Here is an 18,271-nt window from a genome sequence, read left to right on the forward strand (position 1 = left end):
CCCCTCTTAGCATTAGGGCTAGTGAATTATTTCCCCAACCCTATGTTCATTTAATAAAAGTCTGTTGAAACAAAAATGCCACCTGTGTATCGGTCTCTCACTACTGCTCCCTCACAAGAGTTACTGACTGCATCATCCTTGTGATTGCACACAACAAATGCAAGGTTGAATTTGAGCAGCATTTAACCCCTATTTCATTGCCAAATGCAAAATTACTAGGTTTCTGAAGAATGTGTTCATCCTTTGTTTCAGCAACAGTTACTGCTTACTTAGAATGTAACTGCACTTTTTCTTTGCTTAGTCTCTGTAACAGTTTCATATTATTCTGTCCAAGAATTCTTGCAGGTACAAACAACAAACGAAGAAAGGAAATGTACTCCTGATATATTTTTAACATGAGATCATTCCTAATAAGACATGCCAGCATTGAAGACATTGTGAATCATTATCACCAGTGCCACATCTAAAAACAAACCTTGAACACTTTGCACAGTGATGGCACAGGCAGAACATGGAGGAAATTTTACTATTTTTTCACAAGCATGTAGTAAGAAATCATAAAACGAGCCGCCATTGAACCAGCAAAAATAAAGTGATCAAGCTTGAATAGAATGTACTCAATTGAGTACTATGTTGAAAAAGTGAGAATCACAGGCACTCTTCTGTGGCTCCTTGTACCAGACTAACTTTTACATTCAAGTTGCATATTAACATAACTCAACATTTCATACACATTCTCATAATGGATTGTTTTTCTTTTCATTTATTAACATTTAAAATAGCGCACAGCAGCCTTGGGGCATTGTGGGACTGTGATTGTAATCCAACTGACATTTCCAATGAAATTAAGGATGATTTTGAATCTTGTATTTAAGTTTAAGGGCATTGTATGACCATCATTTTCACAGATCTTCACTGCACAATTAAATAGATTAAAGTCTGCAACAATTGACATCAACACTGTTAATGCTATAAATCCAGAATAACACTTGGACCACTGCAGCCTTCTGATATACGTTTGAAAGTAATCTGTTTTAGAGGTTGTTTGACACATTATCAAGTGTACCAACGCCTACACTTGTAATAATTTCTTGATATTCAGGATCTGCAGATGGTCTCATAGTGTCAGTAAATTAAATGTAACAGAAGATATTCCCAAGATTTACATTACCTTTGCTGCCAATGGATTTCTGAATATCTTTGAAGAAAGAGTCTAGAAGAATGGTTGTCCTTTTAAATAATTTAACTGTAGGAATAACTGCAAACAAGTGCATGTTGGACAAAAGCTAGTATGAGTTTTGAGGCCATGCTTGCTTTATCCACAAACAGACTTTTCACTTTCCAGAGCACATGTCCAAATGTTGCAGCTGCTTAAGCAACATGTTCTCCTGCTCCCCTGAATGCATCAACAAGATGTTCAGAATGACCTCTGCTATGTTAAATATTGCCATACCTCTTGGGTCAGCCACAGAATAAGAGACAGGCAGCGTGTTCCTTTCTTAGTAAAAGATCTCAGTGAATAAACTAGAAATGGTTTCCCTGTTCCATCCTGTCACTAACATGCAACAGCAAAACATGACATTGCACACAGAACACTCACTATTATCATGAATCAAAGCATGACATTGCACACAGAACACTCGCTATTATCATGAATCAAATCATGACATTGCACACAGAACACTCACTATTATCATGAATCAAATCATGATCATTTTATTTTAATTTGCCTTATAGTGCTATTTTCTCTGTAGTACAATTGGACATAACAGTATCAAAATCATTATTTAAATTGTATACTTACCTGATAAAATGGTTTACTTCCTCCATGACAAATTCAACATCATTGTATGTAAATAGGACCCTCCGAGCATTTTGGCTACTTTGCAGACTCTCTTGAGTACTACCCTGAAATGAAAAGTGTCCTTTTCATTTAATTCAGCGCTATGTTTTCTAGGCAAAGCTCCTCCTCTAACATTTCTAAATATTACTAAAACTCAGAACAAAGAATGTTTACTTTGTTAAGAAGTGTCTGATTTCCTTACTGAAGGCTTCATGTAACAACCACAATGACTGAAAATCATGACATGCTGAGAAGTCTTCACTAAATCTGAAAACTATATAGTTTCCTAATCAGACATTGAGATATAACGACACTTTTCAGAAGACTCTGTAGAATCAATCTGTTGGTGGCAAGTTGTCCAAGCATGAATTTACTCAGGAGAAAATCCAACACAACGCTCAACAATTACATGCTATTGTTCTAATACTTTCAAAAATCATGTGCATCTTGTTGTGTACTTAGAGGAAATATACATGTTGAAATGCTGTAGCTACCAAATGATGAATACCAAATACTTGTGTAGCTGACCTATTTCTCCCCCCTAACCTCTTTAATGTGTGTCCTTTGGAATTTCAGCTTCCACTAGGTCTTCCTGGTAATATTCCCCCTCTAACAATTCTATATATTGTCCAAACCTGGAATAAAATGTATTACATTTATTGTGTGTTCAAATGCAGCTTCATAACTGCCATTAATTCCAAGCAACTCTTCTTCATTATGCCAATGTAAGAAAAACAGCAAAATGCAACCATAAAACAATCCTATTTCTATGCACTTTGGCCTGACAGGTTCATGTAATTGATGAGAGATGATTTTCATGACTCACAAGGAATCTGGGACAACAAAGTAATTTAAAATGAGCTCATTTCACATAACCTTTAACATTGCTGAGCTACATCACACAATACAATGTCCTCAGAGCTACAAGCCCTCTTTGGGAAAAAGGTGGTAATTAGTAACATTTTAACATAGTATCTGTACTGTCAGGCATCCTTTCTGCCAACTCTTCAATTGCAGTGAGTGGATTGAGAACATATTTTCTAGTCATTTCAAAACCTATACAGAATTTAGCTAGGGGTTTGATCTGATACTTCATATGAGCAACAGTTTGTGTAGGAGAGCATTTTGATGCCAAAGCGGTGACATTTCTAACTCAAAACGTTTTCCAATGACACATCAGCTCAATCCTCATTGTTATCAATCTTTTTTCCAGTTTGGTTAAGTAATACGTAATGTAACAAGCAATGTATGTTGTGTTATTAGCTACATATTGCACATTGACATTTGAAAGCAGAGAAATGCCAGTATTTCAATCCTTAAAAATGAGATGATCGTTTTTGTGGTTATAAGTATCTGTGGGTGATTTGCCAGTGACATTGTGGTGAACAGAAGACAGGATACTGTTGGTTTGACCAGCTGGGCCTGTGAAAACCAAACATACATAAAACCTTTCTTTCCTTTTATATCTTTAATTGCAGTATGTTCCTCTCTTTGGTGTGGAAAAGCAACGCTGTGATCCATAGTTCAGCATTATTTGTTGGAATAGAACATTTGAGATGTTTTTGTATTCATTCCATGTTGGAACCGTCACATATTTGGGCCACATCATAAGTTGGTCGTTATCCCAGCGGTTAATGCGCCCAGATACCACGAAACACTAATAGCGCTACCACAACTCAGTCCGATGCAATTAGCGCCAGGTCATGAGTTGCACAGTGGGAAGCATCTTCAACCCACAAATTAATGTGGATGTGGGGTGCCCCAAAATCTTGATACTCTTTCCTTCTATAAGGTATTTTCCATATCAGACAATTCAGGTGGTTTCATCGGCAACTACTTATCTATATCTGGGTTAATTTCTCAAATGAAATCCATGAAATCATCCCATCCATACTGTTCAGAAGTTAAAATCATCAATTAAGTTGGATAACACGTTTTGCAGCATACACTGGACATCCGTATGTCCTGTGTATCAATAGTATTTCGTTCCACACATGCTGGCTTGCTGTTTGTTATCTTTGACTCAAAAAAGCTTACCATGTTCTTTCACCTTTGGCACCATCATACAAGTGACATTTTAGGAACATGTACCTGTCTTAAGAGCATGAGTCACTCAACAATAGAAAACAGAATATATGCTTTCATACAGTAGAAACACAAGGTATTGTATGTTTGATGAGAATCTGGGATCTTCAGAATACATTTGAGAGCAATGATATTCTGAAAAAGAAGGAGTTATCTGGAGATCATCAAAACTTTCTCCTTTTTTCGATTGGGAGACATCACGCAACTAGGCTCTTTTCCATACACTGAGCTGTTCCGCCTTTGCGTCACACATTTGGTGCAACTCACTGGTATCACTCATGACTTCAAAGGAAATGTATTGGTGAGATGAGTAGAGTTCAGGTAAACTATCAGTGTCAGGTGAAGAAATACTCTGAAATTGCCATTCTCTTCTAGAGTCTATATGAGGCACACCACTTAGTGAAATATCTTCTACATTATGTTAGCATATAGGTCATTTTATTTTGACACACATTCCAATGCTGTTTTTCTTACTAATATGAATAAATATTGGACTTTTGTGGTTGTCTTTTCTGGGTACTCCATTCACCAAGAAAAACAATGAATACTGTAGCTTAAATTTCAAACCAGAGTCTGAGCATTTATTTTCATTTCAAATGGCAAACATGCCACTTTTCCTTTGCTCCTTTTACAAGCTGTTTACAAGGATGCTTTAAAGATTAGTCTCTAATCTTACTGGCTCCTGGGGTGAATTAACAGTTTTCAAAGCAATCACATCAAACATAATCCGGTTTTGGAGAGCTGCAGGTATTGCACATACTGTCATACTATATTTAAATTGATTTTGTATAACAAATATTGATGCAATGCTTTCCAAGCATTGCCTCTTTCATCATTTACATTATCAGCAATGTGCACTTTATGGGGCCGATTCATGGAAGAATTGTGCACCGAAATCGGTGGTGCAAGCGAGAAAAATCCAGCGCACGCTGCACCTAATCTGTGCCTACCCTACACGTCACTGTGACATCCCAAACGCTGTGCGCGATGCACACAGCGAAAGCGCACAGCGTGTAGCGCACACACCAAAAAGAGGGCGGAACATGTGGAATGGGGAACAACGCGTGAAAATGAGGGCGTAACTGGGGAAGTACTGCTGGGAAATACACGGAATGCCCACACGCTTGCGAACAACACGTATTCATGGAATCAAGAAAGGAAAACCTGTTCACACCAAAACACATGCACAGGCGTGAAAGCAGGCGGAAGCGCCCCTGCGCAGTAAAAAGTGTGCGCAAACAACAAACACACATATACAGCTACAATGACTGTCCCATTTCTCGCAGCAGTGATCGTGGGACACCGCAGGAGGAGAATAGCCAGGCCCCACATTATTTTGCCCAGTACCAGCCTTTTTGGGATGCCTGATGACCAGGTCTATGGCAGGTATAGGTTTCTACCTCATATCATCCTAGACCTGATCCTAGACCTGATCACTGAGTGGGAGGATGACCTCACATCATAAACCTTTTGCTCCCAAGCACTGAGCCCCTTGGAAAAGGTGCTAGATGTACTGCATTATTCAGCCATGGGGTCATTTCAGCAGACAACTTCCATGGTTGGGGGTGTCTCACAGGCCACACAGTCACGCTGCCTACACCAGGTGTTGGGAATCACGACTGTGCGCCCCTCAGTCTGCAGGCACATATACATGCCCAGAACACCTGCAGAAAGGCAGGCCGTGGTCCAGAACTTTTACAGGGTAGCACACTTCCTCAAAGTGCTTGGTGCCATAGATTGCACACATGTGGCCCTACGTCCACCTAGGGCCACTGAGAACATCTACCGCAACCTCAAGCACTGGCATTCCATCAATGTACAGGTTGTATGCGATGTCCAGGGAATCATCACCTCTGTCTATGCAAACTATCCTGGGTCTACCCATGACAGTTCCATATACAGAATGTCTGCCGTGAGCCGGGCCCTGGAAGCTGGGAAGCATGGCAACACATGGCTCAACGGTGAGTAGAAATGTCTGTGCACATGCATGTATGTCACACACAAATACAGAAACCCAACTAATGACAACCATCATCACGTCCCCAGGGTACAGTGCCTACCCTCTTCGCACCCACATGAGGACGCCAATACGGAACCCCACCACACCACCCCAGGTAAGATACAACACAGCCCACATTGCAACCAGGGCGACAGTGGAGCACACATTCGGAGTGCTCCAGTCACGCTTCCGCTCCCTTGACCGCTCTGGCGGGCAGCTACTATATGCACCCCCAGTAGTGTGAAGGATCATTGTGGCAGCATGTGTCCTGCACAATGTTGCATCACGGTGGGGCGTACCGGTGAACATGGTGGTGCCCCCACATCCCCAACCACACACGCATGGGAGGGGAAAGGGCACGTGGCGAGGAAGGCCGGACCCAGCTTGTGGCCACATATTTCACCTAACTCCCACCCATGTGGAGTGCACACAGTCCTGGCACATACCAGGTGACAATTGACGATGACAAAGGGACAGTCAACTGTCACAACCTTACCACCCTGAGAATGCTTCCACGGAAGTGCGACATTGTGTGCATCCCTAGCTACTTAAACATAACCAATCCTGTGTGACCAAAACGAACACATGCAAGGTGCATATCCCACCACCCACCTGCAAAACAGGCCATGAAATTCACTGGTATGTCACCCAAACCCTCCCAACCCCCATGACCCCTGTCCTCCATGCCATGCCATTGCATGCAACCGCTAAACAGCCAACCAAACGCACAACACATGAAACTATCGTCATTAAGTGCAACGTGAGAAATGTAAACAGGCACGAGACATTCACACCTGACATGGAACCTGATAAACTCACTTGGCAAAAATCTCCCACACATACAAAGGGGGTCATCATTAGTATGGCTGTATGCCATGGATGGTGCGGTACATTACTGACACCGTCCATACCGTAACGCCATATTATGAGTAACCCTGGTGGGGGCCTGATGGCCCGCAAGGGCAGACCTTGCGGGCTGTGTGGTGGTCACCACAGCTGCACCTGCAGCTACCACTACCGATGGGCCCATGTCATTACATGTAACTGACTGTCTGGTCGCAAGGGCGCCAGGGTTGGATGCAACAACAGCATCACCTGGAGCCACAGGGGTTGGTGCATGGCTTCACCAGCACCTGGCTGGACATTCTGCCCTGTGTTGCACCACTGCCTCTTGCCCCTTTTGCCCCTCTGCGGCCACTGTGCTCCAGCAATGCTGCCTGTGGAGACTGGGGAGAGATAACGGGTCGCGCAATGCTCAGGCACGCCAAAAATACAAGAAAAACGTATATGCAACCCCTGTTGCCCACGTGCATGTAAAAAAATCTCACGCAGTACGCTGTGGCAACCAGTAAAACAAAGAAGCATACGCAATTAACACGCAGGCTACTATGACCTCAATAAATGGGGTAAGAGACAAACAGGGGCACCCGCAGTGGGAAAAAATACCGTGCAATTGCGTGCACGACTCACCGTCTGCCTTGCTTGGAAAAGAAATCTGCGTGGCCTCTGTAACAGCTTTGAAGTAATCGCATGTGAACCACAAAGTAGGAAAAACACACGTGTCCATCTCCACAGAAAGCACGTACGACCATTTACACGTGCAGAGGGACACACCCACGTGCATTATGTCACTTACGCGCTTACGCGCTAATGCCCTTTCCTCGTATTACGTGCTGACGTGCTGTTTTTTCACGTGCTAAATCGCTCTGCATTGACCTTGCCACGCGACACCAGAAGGAAGACCAGGCTCCTGCCCAGAAGGCCATATACCTGCACCCCAGAGCCCCGAGCAGCCTCCTATGAGCCATCTGGTGCTTCCAGCTTGCCTGCTGCCAACGGGCCCTGCTATTTGTTGCCTGCACAGAAGCCATAGCCAGGGATCCTGTATCTGAGACCACCTCCCCTGACTCAGAAGATTCCCGACTGGTGTACCATCGCTCCACAGCCCAGCCCCGGGACCAAGTTGCCCACCCACACCTGCCTCTGGGGTAGCCATGTCTGACTCTACACCATCTGGGACCAGTGGCAACCCCCAGTCAGAGAAGCAGAGGGCTGCCAGCTTCACTAAAAATGAAGTTGGCATCCTGATGGAGCGAGTCCTGGGGAATTATGATGCCCTCTTCTCAAGTTCGTGCCTCATCTGAGATGGACATAGGAGGATCTGGAAGGATGTCCTGCGACTACAACTACAACCTGTCCTGAAGCACTAGCCCTGAAGCGCTGGGAGGACTTCAGGTCCAGGGCCCTCAGGAAGGGAACCAGCTGACCAACAACCCACACCACAGGGGACCAGCCAACACCCCTGATCATGACCCGCAGGCAGCCCACACCACAGGGGACCACCCAAAACCCCTGGCCATGCCCCACAGGCAGCCCATCCCCCCTGGCCATGACCCGCAGGCAGCCCACACCACAGGGGACCACCCAACACCCCTGACCATGACCCACAGGAAACCCACACCACAGGGGACCAGCCGACACCCCTGGCCATGACCTGCAGGCAGCCCATCACCCCTGACCATGACACTCAGGCAGTCCATCCACCCTCCTGATGCCCCGCAGTGAGCCCATCACCCCTGACAATGACCTGCAGGCAGCCCATCCCCCCTGACCTTGACCTGCAGGCAGCCCATCACCCCTGGCCATGACCCGCAGGCAGCCAATCACCACAGGGGATCACGCAAAACCCCTGACCATGAGCCACAGCCAGCCCACACCAGAGGGGGACTTTTTCAATGCAATTTACCTGGCGCGAGCAGGGTACGCATATTGCGAGGGGTGAGCAAGGAGTTTTACACACGATTGGGCTGGTGCAGGCAGGGTACGCGTATTCCAAGAGGTACGCAAGGAGTTTTCCTCGCAATTTGCCTGGTGTGAGTGGGGTATGCATATTCCGACAAGCGTGTGGGGAGTTTTACACGCGAATGGACTGGCGCGAGCGGGATACGCGTATTCCAATCGGTGCGCAGGGAGTTTTACATGCAATTGGGCTGGCGTGAGTGGGTTACATGTATTCCGAGGGGTGTGCGGGGAGTTTTCCTCGCAATTTGCCTGGCGCGAGCGGGGTACGCATATTCCGAGGGGTACATGGGCAGTTTTACATGCGATTGGGCTGGCGCAAGCGGGGTATGCCTATTCCGAGGGGTGCGCAAGGAGTTTTCCTCGCAATTTGTCTGGCGCGGGTGGGCTATGTATATTCTGACGAGTGCGTGGCGAGTTTTACACATGATTGGGCTGGCATGAGCGGGGTACGCGTAATCCGAGGCGTGCGTGGGGAGTTTTACACGCCATTGGGCTGGTGTGAGCAGGGTATGTGTATTCTGATGGGTGCGCAGGGAGTTTTACACACGAATGGGCTGACGCGAGCGAGGTACGCATATTACGAGGGGTGCGCAATGAGTTTTCCTCGCAATCTGCCTGGTGCGAGCGGGGTACGCGTATTCCGAGGGGTGCGCGGGGAGTTTTACACACGATTGGGCTGGCGCGAGCGGGGTACACATATTCCAAGGGGTGTGCGGGGAGTTTTCCTGGCAATTTGCCTGGTGCGAGTGGGGTATGCATATTCCGACTAGTGTGTGGGGAGTTTTACACGCGAATGGGTTGACGCGAGTGGGATACGCATATTCCAATGGGTGCGCAGGGAGTTTTACACGCGATTGGGCTGGCGCAAATGGGGTACATGTATTCCGAGGGGTGTGCAGGGAGTTTTCCTCGCAATTTGCCTGGCGCGAGCGGGGTACGCATATTCCGAGGGGTACACGGGGAGTGTTACACGCGATTGGGCTGGGGCAAGTGGGGTATGCCTATTCCGAGGGGGGTGCGAGGAGTTTTCCTCGCAATTTGTCTGGCGCGGGCGAGGTATGCATATTCTGACGAGTGCGTGGGGAGTTTTACATACGATTGGGCTGGCGTGAGCGGGGTATGCGTAATCTGAGGGGTGCGCGGGGAGTTTTACATGCCGTTGGGCTGGTGCGAGTGGGGTACGTGTATTCTGATGGGTGCGCAGGGAGTTTTACATGCGAATGGGCTGACGCGAGCGGGGTACGCATATTCCGAGGGGTGCGCAATGAGTTTTCCTCGCAATCTGCCTGGCGTGAGCAGTCTACGTGTATTCTGATGGGTGCGCAGGGAGTTTTAAATGTGATTGGGCTGGCGCGAGCGGGGTATGCATACTCTGAGGGGTGAGCAAGGAGTTTTCCTCGCAATTTGCCTGGTGCGAGCAGTCTACGTGCATTCTGATGGGTGCGCAGGGAGTTTTACACGTGATTGGATGGCGCGAGTGGGGTATGCATACTCTGTGGGGTGCACTGGGAGTTTTCCCTCCCAATTTGCCTGGCGCGAGCGGGGTACGTGTATTTTGAGGGGGGTAACGGGGAGTTTTACATACGATTGGGCTGGCGCAAAAGGGGTATTTGTATTCTGAGGGGTGCACAAGGAGTTTTCTTCGCAATTTGCCTGGTGCAAGCAGGGTATAGATATTCCGACAAGTGCGTGGGGAGTTTTACACGTGATTGCGCTGGCGTGAGCGGGGTACGCGTAATCCGAGGGGTGCGCAGGGAGTTTTACATGTCATTGGGCTGGTGCTAGCGGGGTACGTGTATTCTGATGGGTGCGCATGGAGTTTTACACGTGAATGGGCTGACGCGAGCGGGGTACGCATATTCTGAGGGGTGCGCAATGAGTTTTCCTCGCAATCTGCCTGGCGTGAGCGGGGTACGTGTATTCCGAGGGGTGCGCGGGGAGATTTAGGCACGATTGGGCTGGCGCGAGCGGGGTACACATATTCCGAGGGGTGTGCAGGGAGTTTTACACGCGATTGGAATGGCACAAGTGGGGTATGCATATTCCGACCAATGCGTGGGGGGATTTACACATGATTGGGCTGGTGCGAGCGGGGTACACATATTCCGAGGGGTGCGCAATGAGTTTTCCTCACAATCTGCCTGGTGCGAGCGGGGTACGCGTATTCCGAGGTGTGCACGGGGAGTTTTACATGTGATTGGACTGGCACGAGTGGGGTTCGCGTATTCCGAGGAGTGCGCTGGGAGTTTTACATGCAATTGGGCTGGAGCGAATGGGGTACACATATTCTGAGGCATGTGCAGGGAGTTTTCCTCGCAATTTGCCTGGCGCAAGCGGGGTACGTGTATTCCGAGGGGTTCACAGGGAGTTTTACACGCGATTGGGCTGGCGGAAGCGGGTTATGTGTATTCCGAGGGGTGTGCGGGGAGTTTTCCTCTCAATTTGCCTGGCGCGAGCAGGGTACGCGTATTCCGAGGGGTACACAGGGAGTTTTACATGCGATTGGGCTGGCACAAGTGGGGTATGCGTATTCTGAGGGGTGCACAAGGAGTTTTCCTCACAATTTGCCTGGCGCCAGCGGGGTATGCGTATTCCGACAAGTGAGTGGGGAGTTTTACACACGATTAGGCTGGCGTGAGCAGCGTACGCGTAATCCGAGGGGTGCGCGGGGAGTTTTACATGTCATTGGGCTGGCACAAAAGGGGTATTTGTATTCTGAGGGGTGCGCAAGGAGTTTTCTTCACAATTTGCCTGGCGCCAGCGGGGTATGCGTATTCCGACAAGTGAGTTGGGAGTTTTACACACGATTAGGCTGGCGTGAGCAGCGTACGCGTAATCCGAGGGGTGCGCGGGGAGTTTTACATGTCATTGGGCTGGTGCTAGCGGGGTACGTGTATTCTGATGGGTGCGCATGGAGTTTTACACGCGAAAGGGCTGACGCGAGCGGGTACGCATATTCCGAGGGGTGCGCAATGAGTTTTCCTCGCAATCTGCCTGGCGCGAGAGGGGTACGCGTATTCCGAGGGGTGCGCGGGGAGATTTACACATGATTGGGCTGGCGCGAGTGAGGTACACATATTCCGAGGGGTGTGCGGGGAGTTTTACACGCGATTCGAATGGCACAAGTGGGGTATGCCCATTCCGAGGGGTGTGCGAGGAGTTTTCCTCGCAATTTGTCTGGCGCGGGCGGGCTATGCATATTCTGACGAGTGCGTGGCGAGTTTTACACACGATTGGGCTGGCGTGAGCGGGGTATGCGTAATCCGAGGGGTGCGCGGGGAGTTTTACATGCCATTGGGCTGGTGCGAGCGGGGTACGTGTATTCTGATGGGTGCGCAGGGAGTTGTACACGCGAATGGGCTGACGCGAGCGGAGTACGCATATTCCGAGGGGTGCACAATGAGTTTTACACGCAATTGGATTGGCACAAGTGGGGTATGCATATTCTGACGAGTGCGTGGCGAGTTTTACACATGATTGGGCTTGCGTGAGCGGGGTACGTGTAATCCGAGGGGTGCTCAGGGAGTTTTACATAAAATTGGGCTGGCGCGAGTGGGGTACGCGTATTCTGATGGGTGCACAGGGCGTTTTACACGTGATTGGGCTGGCACGAGCGGGATTATGCATACTCTGAGGGCTGCGCAAGGAGTTTTCCTCGCAATTTGCCTGGCGCGAGTGGGGTACGTGTATTCCGAGGGGTGCGTGGGGAGTTTTACAGGCCATTGGGCTGGTGCGAGCAGGGTAGGTGTATTCGGATGGGTGCCCAGGGAATTTTACAAGCAAATGGGCTGACGCGAGCGAGGTACGCATATTCCGAGGGGTGCGCAATGAGTTTTCCTCGCAATCTGCCTGGCGTGAGCTGGGTACGCGTATTCCGAGGGGTGCGCGGGGAGTTTTACACACCATTTGGCTGGTGCGAGCGGGGTACACATATTCCGAGGGGTGTGCAGGGAGTTTTCCTCGCAATTTGCCTGGTGCGTGTGGGTATGCATATTCCGACAAGCGTGTGGGAGGTTTTACACGTGAATGGGCTGGTGCGAGTGGGATACGTGTATTAAAATGGGTGCGCAGGGAGTTTTACACGTGATTGGGCTGGCGCGAATGGGGTACATGTATTCCGAGGAGTGTGCGGGGAGTTTTCCTCACAATTTGCCTGGTGCGAGCGGAGTACGCATATTCCGAGGTGTACACGGGGAGTGTTACACGCGATTGAGCTGGCGCAAGTTGGGTATGCCTATTCCGAGGGGTGTGCGAGGAGTTTTCCTCACAATTTGTCTGGTGCAGGCGGGGTATGCATATTCTGATGAGTGCGTGGGGATATTTACGAGCGATTGGGCTGGCGCGAGCGGGGTACACATATTCCGAGTGGTGTGCGGGGAGTTTTACACGCAATTGGAATGGCACAAGTGGGGTATGCATATTCCGACGAGTGCGTGGGGAGATTTACACATGATTGGGCTTGCGTGAGCGGGGTACGTGTAATCCGAGGGGTGCTTGGGGAGTTTTACACAAAATTGGGCCGGCACGAGTGGGGTACGTGTATTCCGATGGGTGCGCAGGGAGTTTTACACGTGATTGGGCTAGCGCGAGCGGGATTATGCACACTCTGAGGGGTGCCCAAGGAGTTTTCCTCGCAATTTGCCTGGCGCAAGTGGGGTACGCGTATTCCGAGGGGTGCGTGGGGAGTTTTACATGCCATTGGGCTGGTGCGAGCAGGGTACGTGTATTCTGATGGGTGCGCAGGGAGTTTTACACGCGAATGGGCTGACGCGAGCGAGGTACGCATATTCAGAGGGGTGCGCAATGAGTTTTCCTCGCAATCTGCCTATCGCGAGTGGGGTACATGTATTCCGAGGGGTGTGCGGGGAGTTTTACACACGATTGGGCTGGCGCGAGCAGGGTACACATATTTCGAGGGGTGTGCGGGGAGTTTTCCTCGCAATTTGACTGGTGCGAGTGGGGTATGCATATTCCGACAAGCGTGTGGGGAGTTTTACACGCGAATGGGCTGGCGCAAGCGGGAATCGCGTATTCCAATGGGTGCGCAGGGAGTTTTACACGCGATTGGGCTCGCGTGAATGGGGTAGATGTATTCCGAGGGGTGTGCGGGGAGTTTTCCTCACAATTTGCCTGGTGCGAGCGGGGTACACATATTCCGAGGGGTACACGGGGAGTGTTACACGCGATTGGGCTGGCGCAAGTGGGGTATGCCTATTCCGAGGGGTGTGCGAGGAGTTTTCCTCGCAATTTGTCTGGCGCGGGCAGGGTATGCATATTCTGACGAGTGCGTGGGGAGTTTTACACACGATTGGGCTGGAACAAGTGGGGTATGCATATTCCGAGGGGTGCACAAGGAGTTTTCCTCACAATTTGCCTGGCGTGGGCGGGGTATGCATATTCCGAGGGGTGCATGGGCAGTTTTACATGCGATTGGGCTGGCACAAAGGGGGTATTTGTATTCTGAGGGGTGCGCAAGGAGTTTTCCTCACAATTTGCCTGGCGCCAGTGGGGTATGCGTATTCCGACAAGTGCGTGGGGAGTTTTACACGTGAGTGGGCTGCGTGAGCGGGGTACGCATAATCCGAGGGGAGCACGGGGAGTTTTACATGTCATTGGGCTGGTGCTAGCGGGGTACGTGTATTCTGATGGGTGCGCATGGAGTTTTACACGTGAATGGGCTGACGCGAGCGGGTCCGCATATTCCGAGGGGCGCGCAATGAGTTTTCCTCACAATCTGCCTGGCGCGAGTGGGGTACACATATTCCGAGGTGTGCACGGAGCGTTTTACATGCGATTGGACTGGCACGAGTGGGGCACGCATATTCCGAGTGGTGCGCTGGGAGTTTTACATGCAATTGGGCTGGCGCAAATTGAGTACACATATTCTGAGGCATGTGCAGGGAGTTTTCCTCGCAATTTGCCTCGCGCAAGCGGGGTACGTGTATTCCGAGGGGTGCACGGGGAGTTTTACACGTGATTGGGCTGGCGGAAGCGGGTTATGTGTATTCCCAGGGGTGTGCGGGGAGTTTTCCTCGCAATTCGCCTGGTGCGAGCGGGGTACGCGTATTCCGAGGGTTACACGGGGAGTTTTACATGCGATTGGGCTGGAACAAGTGGGGTATGCATATTCCGAGGGGTGCACAAGGAGTTTTCCTCACAATTTGCCTGGCGTGGGCGGGGTATGCATATTCCGAGGGGTGCACGGGCAGTTTTACATGCGATTGGGCTGGCACAAAAGGGGTATTTGTATTCTGAGGGGTGCGCAAGGAGTTTTCCTCACAATTTGCCTGGCGCCAGTGGGGTATGCGTATTCCGACAAGTGCGTGGGGAGTTTTACACGCGATTGGGCTGGCGTGAGCGGGGTACGCGTAATCCGAGGGGAGCACGGGGAGTTTTACATGTCATTGGGCTGGTGCTAGCGGGGTACGTGTATTCTGATGGGTGCGCATGGAGTTTTACACGCGAATGGGCTGACGCGAGTGGGGTACGCACATTCCGAGGGGTGCGCAATGAGTTTTCCTCGCAATCTGCCTGGCGCGAGAGGGGTACGCGTATTCCGAGGGGTGCGCGGGGAGATTTACGCATGATTGGGCTTGCGCGAATGGGGTACATGTATTCCAAGGGGTGTGCGGGGAGTTTTCCTCACAATTTGCCTGGTGCGAGCGGGGTACACATATTCCGAGGGGTACACGGGGAGTGTTACACGCGATTGGGCTGGCGCGAGTGGGATACGCATATTCCAATGGGTGCGCAGGGAGTTTTACACGCGATTGGGCTGGCGCAAATGGGGTACGTGTATTCCGAGGGGTGTGCAGGGAGTTTTCCTCGCTATTTGCCTGGCGCGAGCGGGGTACGCATATTCCGAGGGGTACACAGGGAGTGTTACACGCGATTGGGCTGGCGCAAGTGGGGTATGCCTATTCCGAGGGGGGTGCGAGGAGTTTTCCTCGCAATTTGTCTGGCGGGGGCGAGGTATGCATATTCTGACGAGTGCGTGGGGAGTTTTACATACGATTGGGCTGGCGTGAGCGGGGTATGCGTAATCTGAGGGGTGCGCGGGGAGTTTTACATGCCATTGGGCTGGTGCGCGTGGGGTACGTGTATTCTGATGGGTGCGCAGGGAGTTTTACATGCGAATGGGCTGACGCGAGCGGGGTACGCATATTCCGAGGGGTGCGCAATGAGTTTTCCTCGCAATCTGCCTGGCGTGAGCAGTCTACGTGTATTCTGATGGGTGCGCAGGGAGTTTTACATGTGATTGGGCTGGCGCGAGCCGGGTATGCATACTCTGAGGGGTGCGCAAGGAGTTTTTTCGCAATTTGTCTGGTGCGAGCAGTCTACGTGTATTCTGATGGGTGCGCAGGGAGTTTTACACGTGATTGGGCTGGCACGAGCGGGATTATGCATACTCTGAGGGCTGCGCAAGGAGTTTTCCTCGCAATTTGCCTGGCGCGAGTGGGGTACATGTATTTTGAGGGGTGCGTGGGGAGTTTTACATGCCATTGGGCTGGTGCGAGCAGGGTACGTGTATTCTGATGGGTGTGCAGGGAATTTCACATGCGAATGGGCTGACGCGAGCGAGGTACGCATATTCCGAGGGGTGCACAATGAGTTTTCCTCGCAATCTGCCTGGCATGAGCGGGATACGCGTATTCCGAGGGGTGTGCTGGGAGTTTTACACACCATTGGGCTGGCGCAAGCGGGGTACACATATTCCGAGGGGAGTTTTCCTCGCAATTTGCCTGGTGCGAGTGGGGTATGCATATTCCGACAAGCGTGTGGGGAGTTTTACACTTGATTGGGTGTGCGAGCGGGATATGTGTATTCCAATGGGTGCGCAGGGAGTTTTACACGCGATTGGGATGGCGTGAATGGGGTACATGTATTCCGAGGAGTGTGCGGGGAGTTTTCCTCACAAGTTGCCTGGTGTGAGCGGTGTACGCATATTCCGAGGGGTACACGGGGAGTGTTACACGCGATTGGGCTGGCGCAAGTGGGGTATGCCTATTCCGAGGGGTGTGCGAGGAGTTTTCCTCACAATTTGTCTGACGCGGGCGGGGTATGCATATTCTGACGAGTGCGTGGGGAGATTTACGCGCGATTGCTTTGGCGCGAGCGGGGTACACATATTCCGAGGGGTGTGCGGGGAGTTTTACACGTGATTGGAATGGCACAAGTGGGGTATGCATATTCCGACGAGTGCGTGGGGAGATTTACACATGATTGGGCTCGTGTGAGCGGGGTACGTGTAATCCGAGGGGTGCTTGGGGAGTTTTACACAAAATTGGGCTGGCGCGAGTGGGGTACACGTATTCCAATGGGTGCGCACAGAGTTTTATACGTGATTGGGCTGGCGCGAGGGGGATTATGCATACTCTGAGGGGTGCGCAAGGAGTTTTCCTCGCAATTTGCCTGGCGCAGTGGGGCATGCGTATTCCGAGGGGTGCGTGGGGAGTTTTACATGCCATTGGGCTGGTGCGAGCAGGGTACGTGTATTCTGATGGGTGCGCAGGGAGTTTTACACGCGAATGGGCTGACGCGAGCGAGGTACGCATATTGCGAGGGGTGCGCAATGAGTTTTCCTCGCAATCTGCCTAGCGCAAGATGGGTACGCGTATTCCGAGGGGTGCGCAGGAGTTTTACACACGATTGGGCTGGCGCGAGCCGGGTACACACATTTCGAGGGGTGTGCGGGGAGTTTTCTTCGCAATTTGCCTGGTGCGAGTGGGGTATGCATATTCCGACAGGCGTGTGGGGAGTTTTACACGCAAATGGGCTGGCGCAAGCGGGAATCGCGTATTCCAATGGGTGCGCAGGGAGTTTTACACACGATTGGGCTGGCGCGAATGGGGTACATGTATTCCGAGGGGTGCGCGGGGAGGGTTACACGCGATTGGGCTGGCGCAAGTGGGTTATGCCTATTCCGAGGGGTGTGCGAGGAGTTTTTCTCGCAATTTGTCTGGCGCGAGCAGGGTATGCATTTTCTGATGAGTGCATGGGAGTTTTACACACGATTGGGCTGGCGTGAGCGAGGTATGCGTAATCCGAGGGGTGCGCGGGGAGTTTTACATGCCATTGGGCTGGTGCGAGCGGGGTACGTGTATTCTGATGGATGCACGGGGAGTTTTACACGCGAATGGGCTGACGCGAGCGGGGTACACATATTCCGAGGGGTGCGCAATGAGTTTTTCTCACAATCTGCCTGGTGCGAGCGGGGTACGCGTATTCCGAGGTGTGCACGGGGAGTTTTACATGTGATTGGACTGGCACGAGTGGGGTTCGCGTATTCCGAAGGGTGCGCTGGGAGTTTTACATGCAATTGGGCTGGCGCGAATGGGGTACACATATTCTGAGGCATGTGCAGGGAGTTTTCCTTGCAATTTGCCTGGCGCAAGCGGGGTACGTGTATTCCGAGGGGTTCACGGGGAGTTTTATACGCGATTGGGCTGGCGGAAGCGGGTTATATGTATTCCGAGGGGTGTGCGGGGAGTTTTCCTCGCAATTTGCCTGGCGCGAGCAGGGTACGCGTATTCCGAGGGGTA

This window comes from Ambystoma mexicanum, chromosome 1q (genome assembly GCF_040938575.1).
Source record: "Ambystoma mexicanum isolate Mex_15411 chromosome 1q, UKY_AmexF1_1, whole genome shotgun sequence".
Classification (NCBI taxonomy): Eukaryota; Metazoa; Chordata; class Amphibia; order Caudata; family Ambystomatidae; genus Ambystoma; species Ambystoma mexicanum.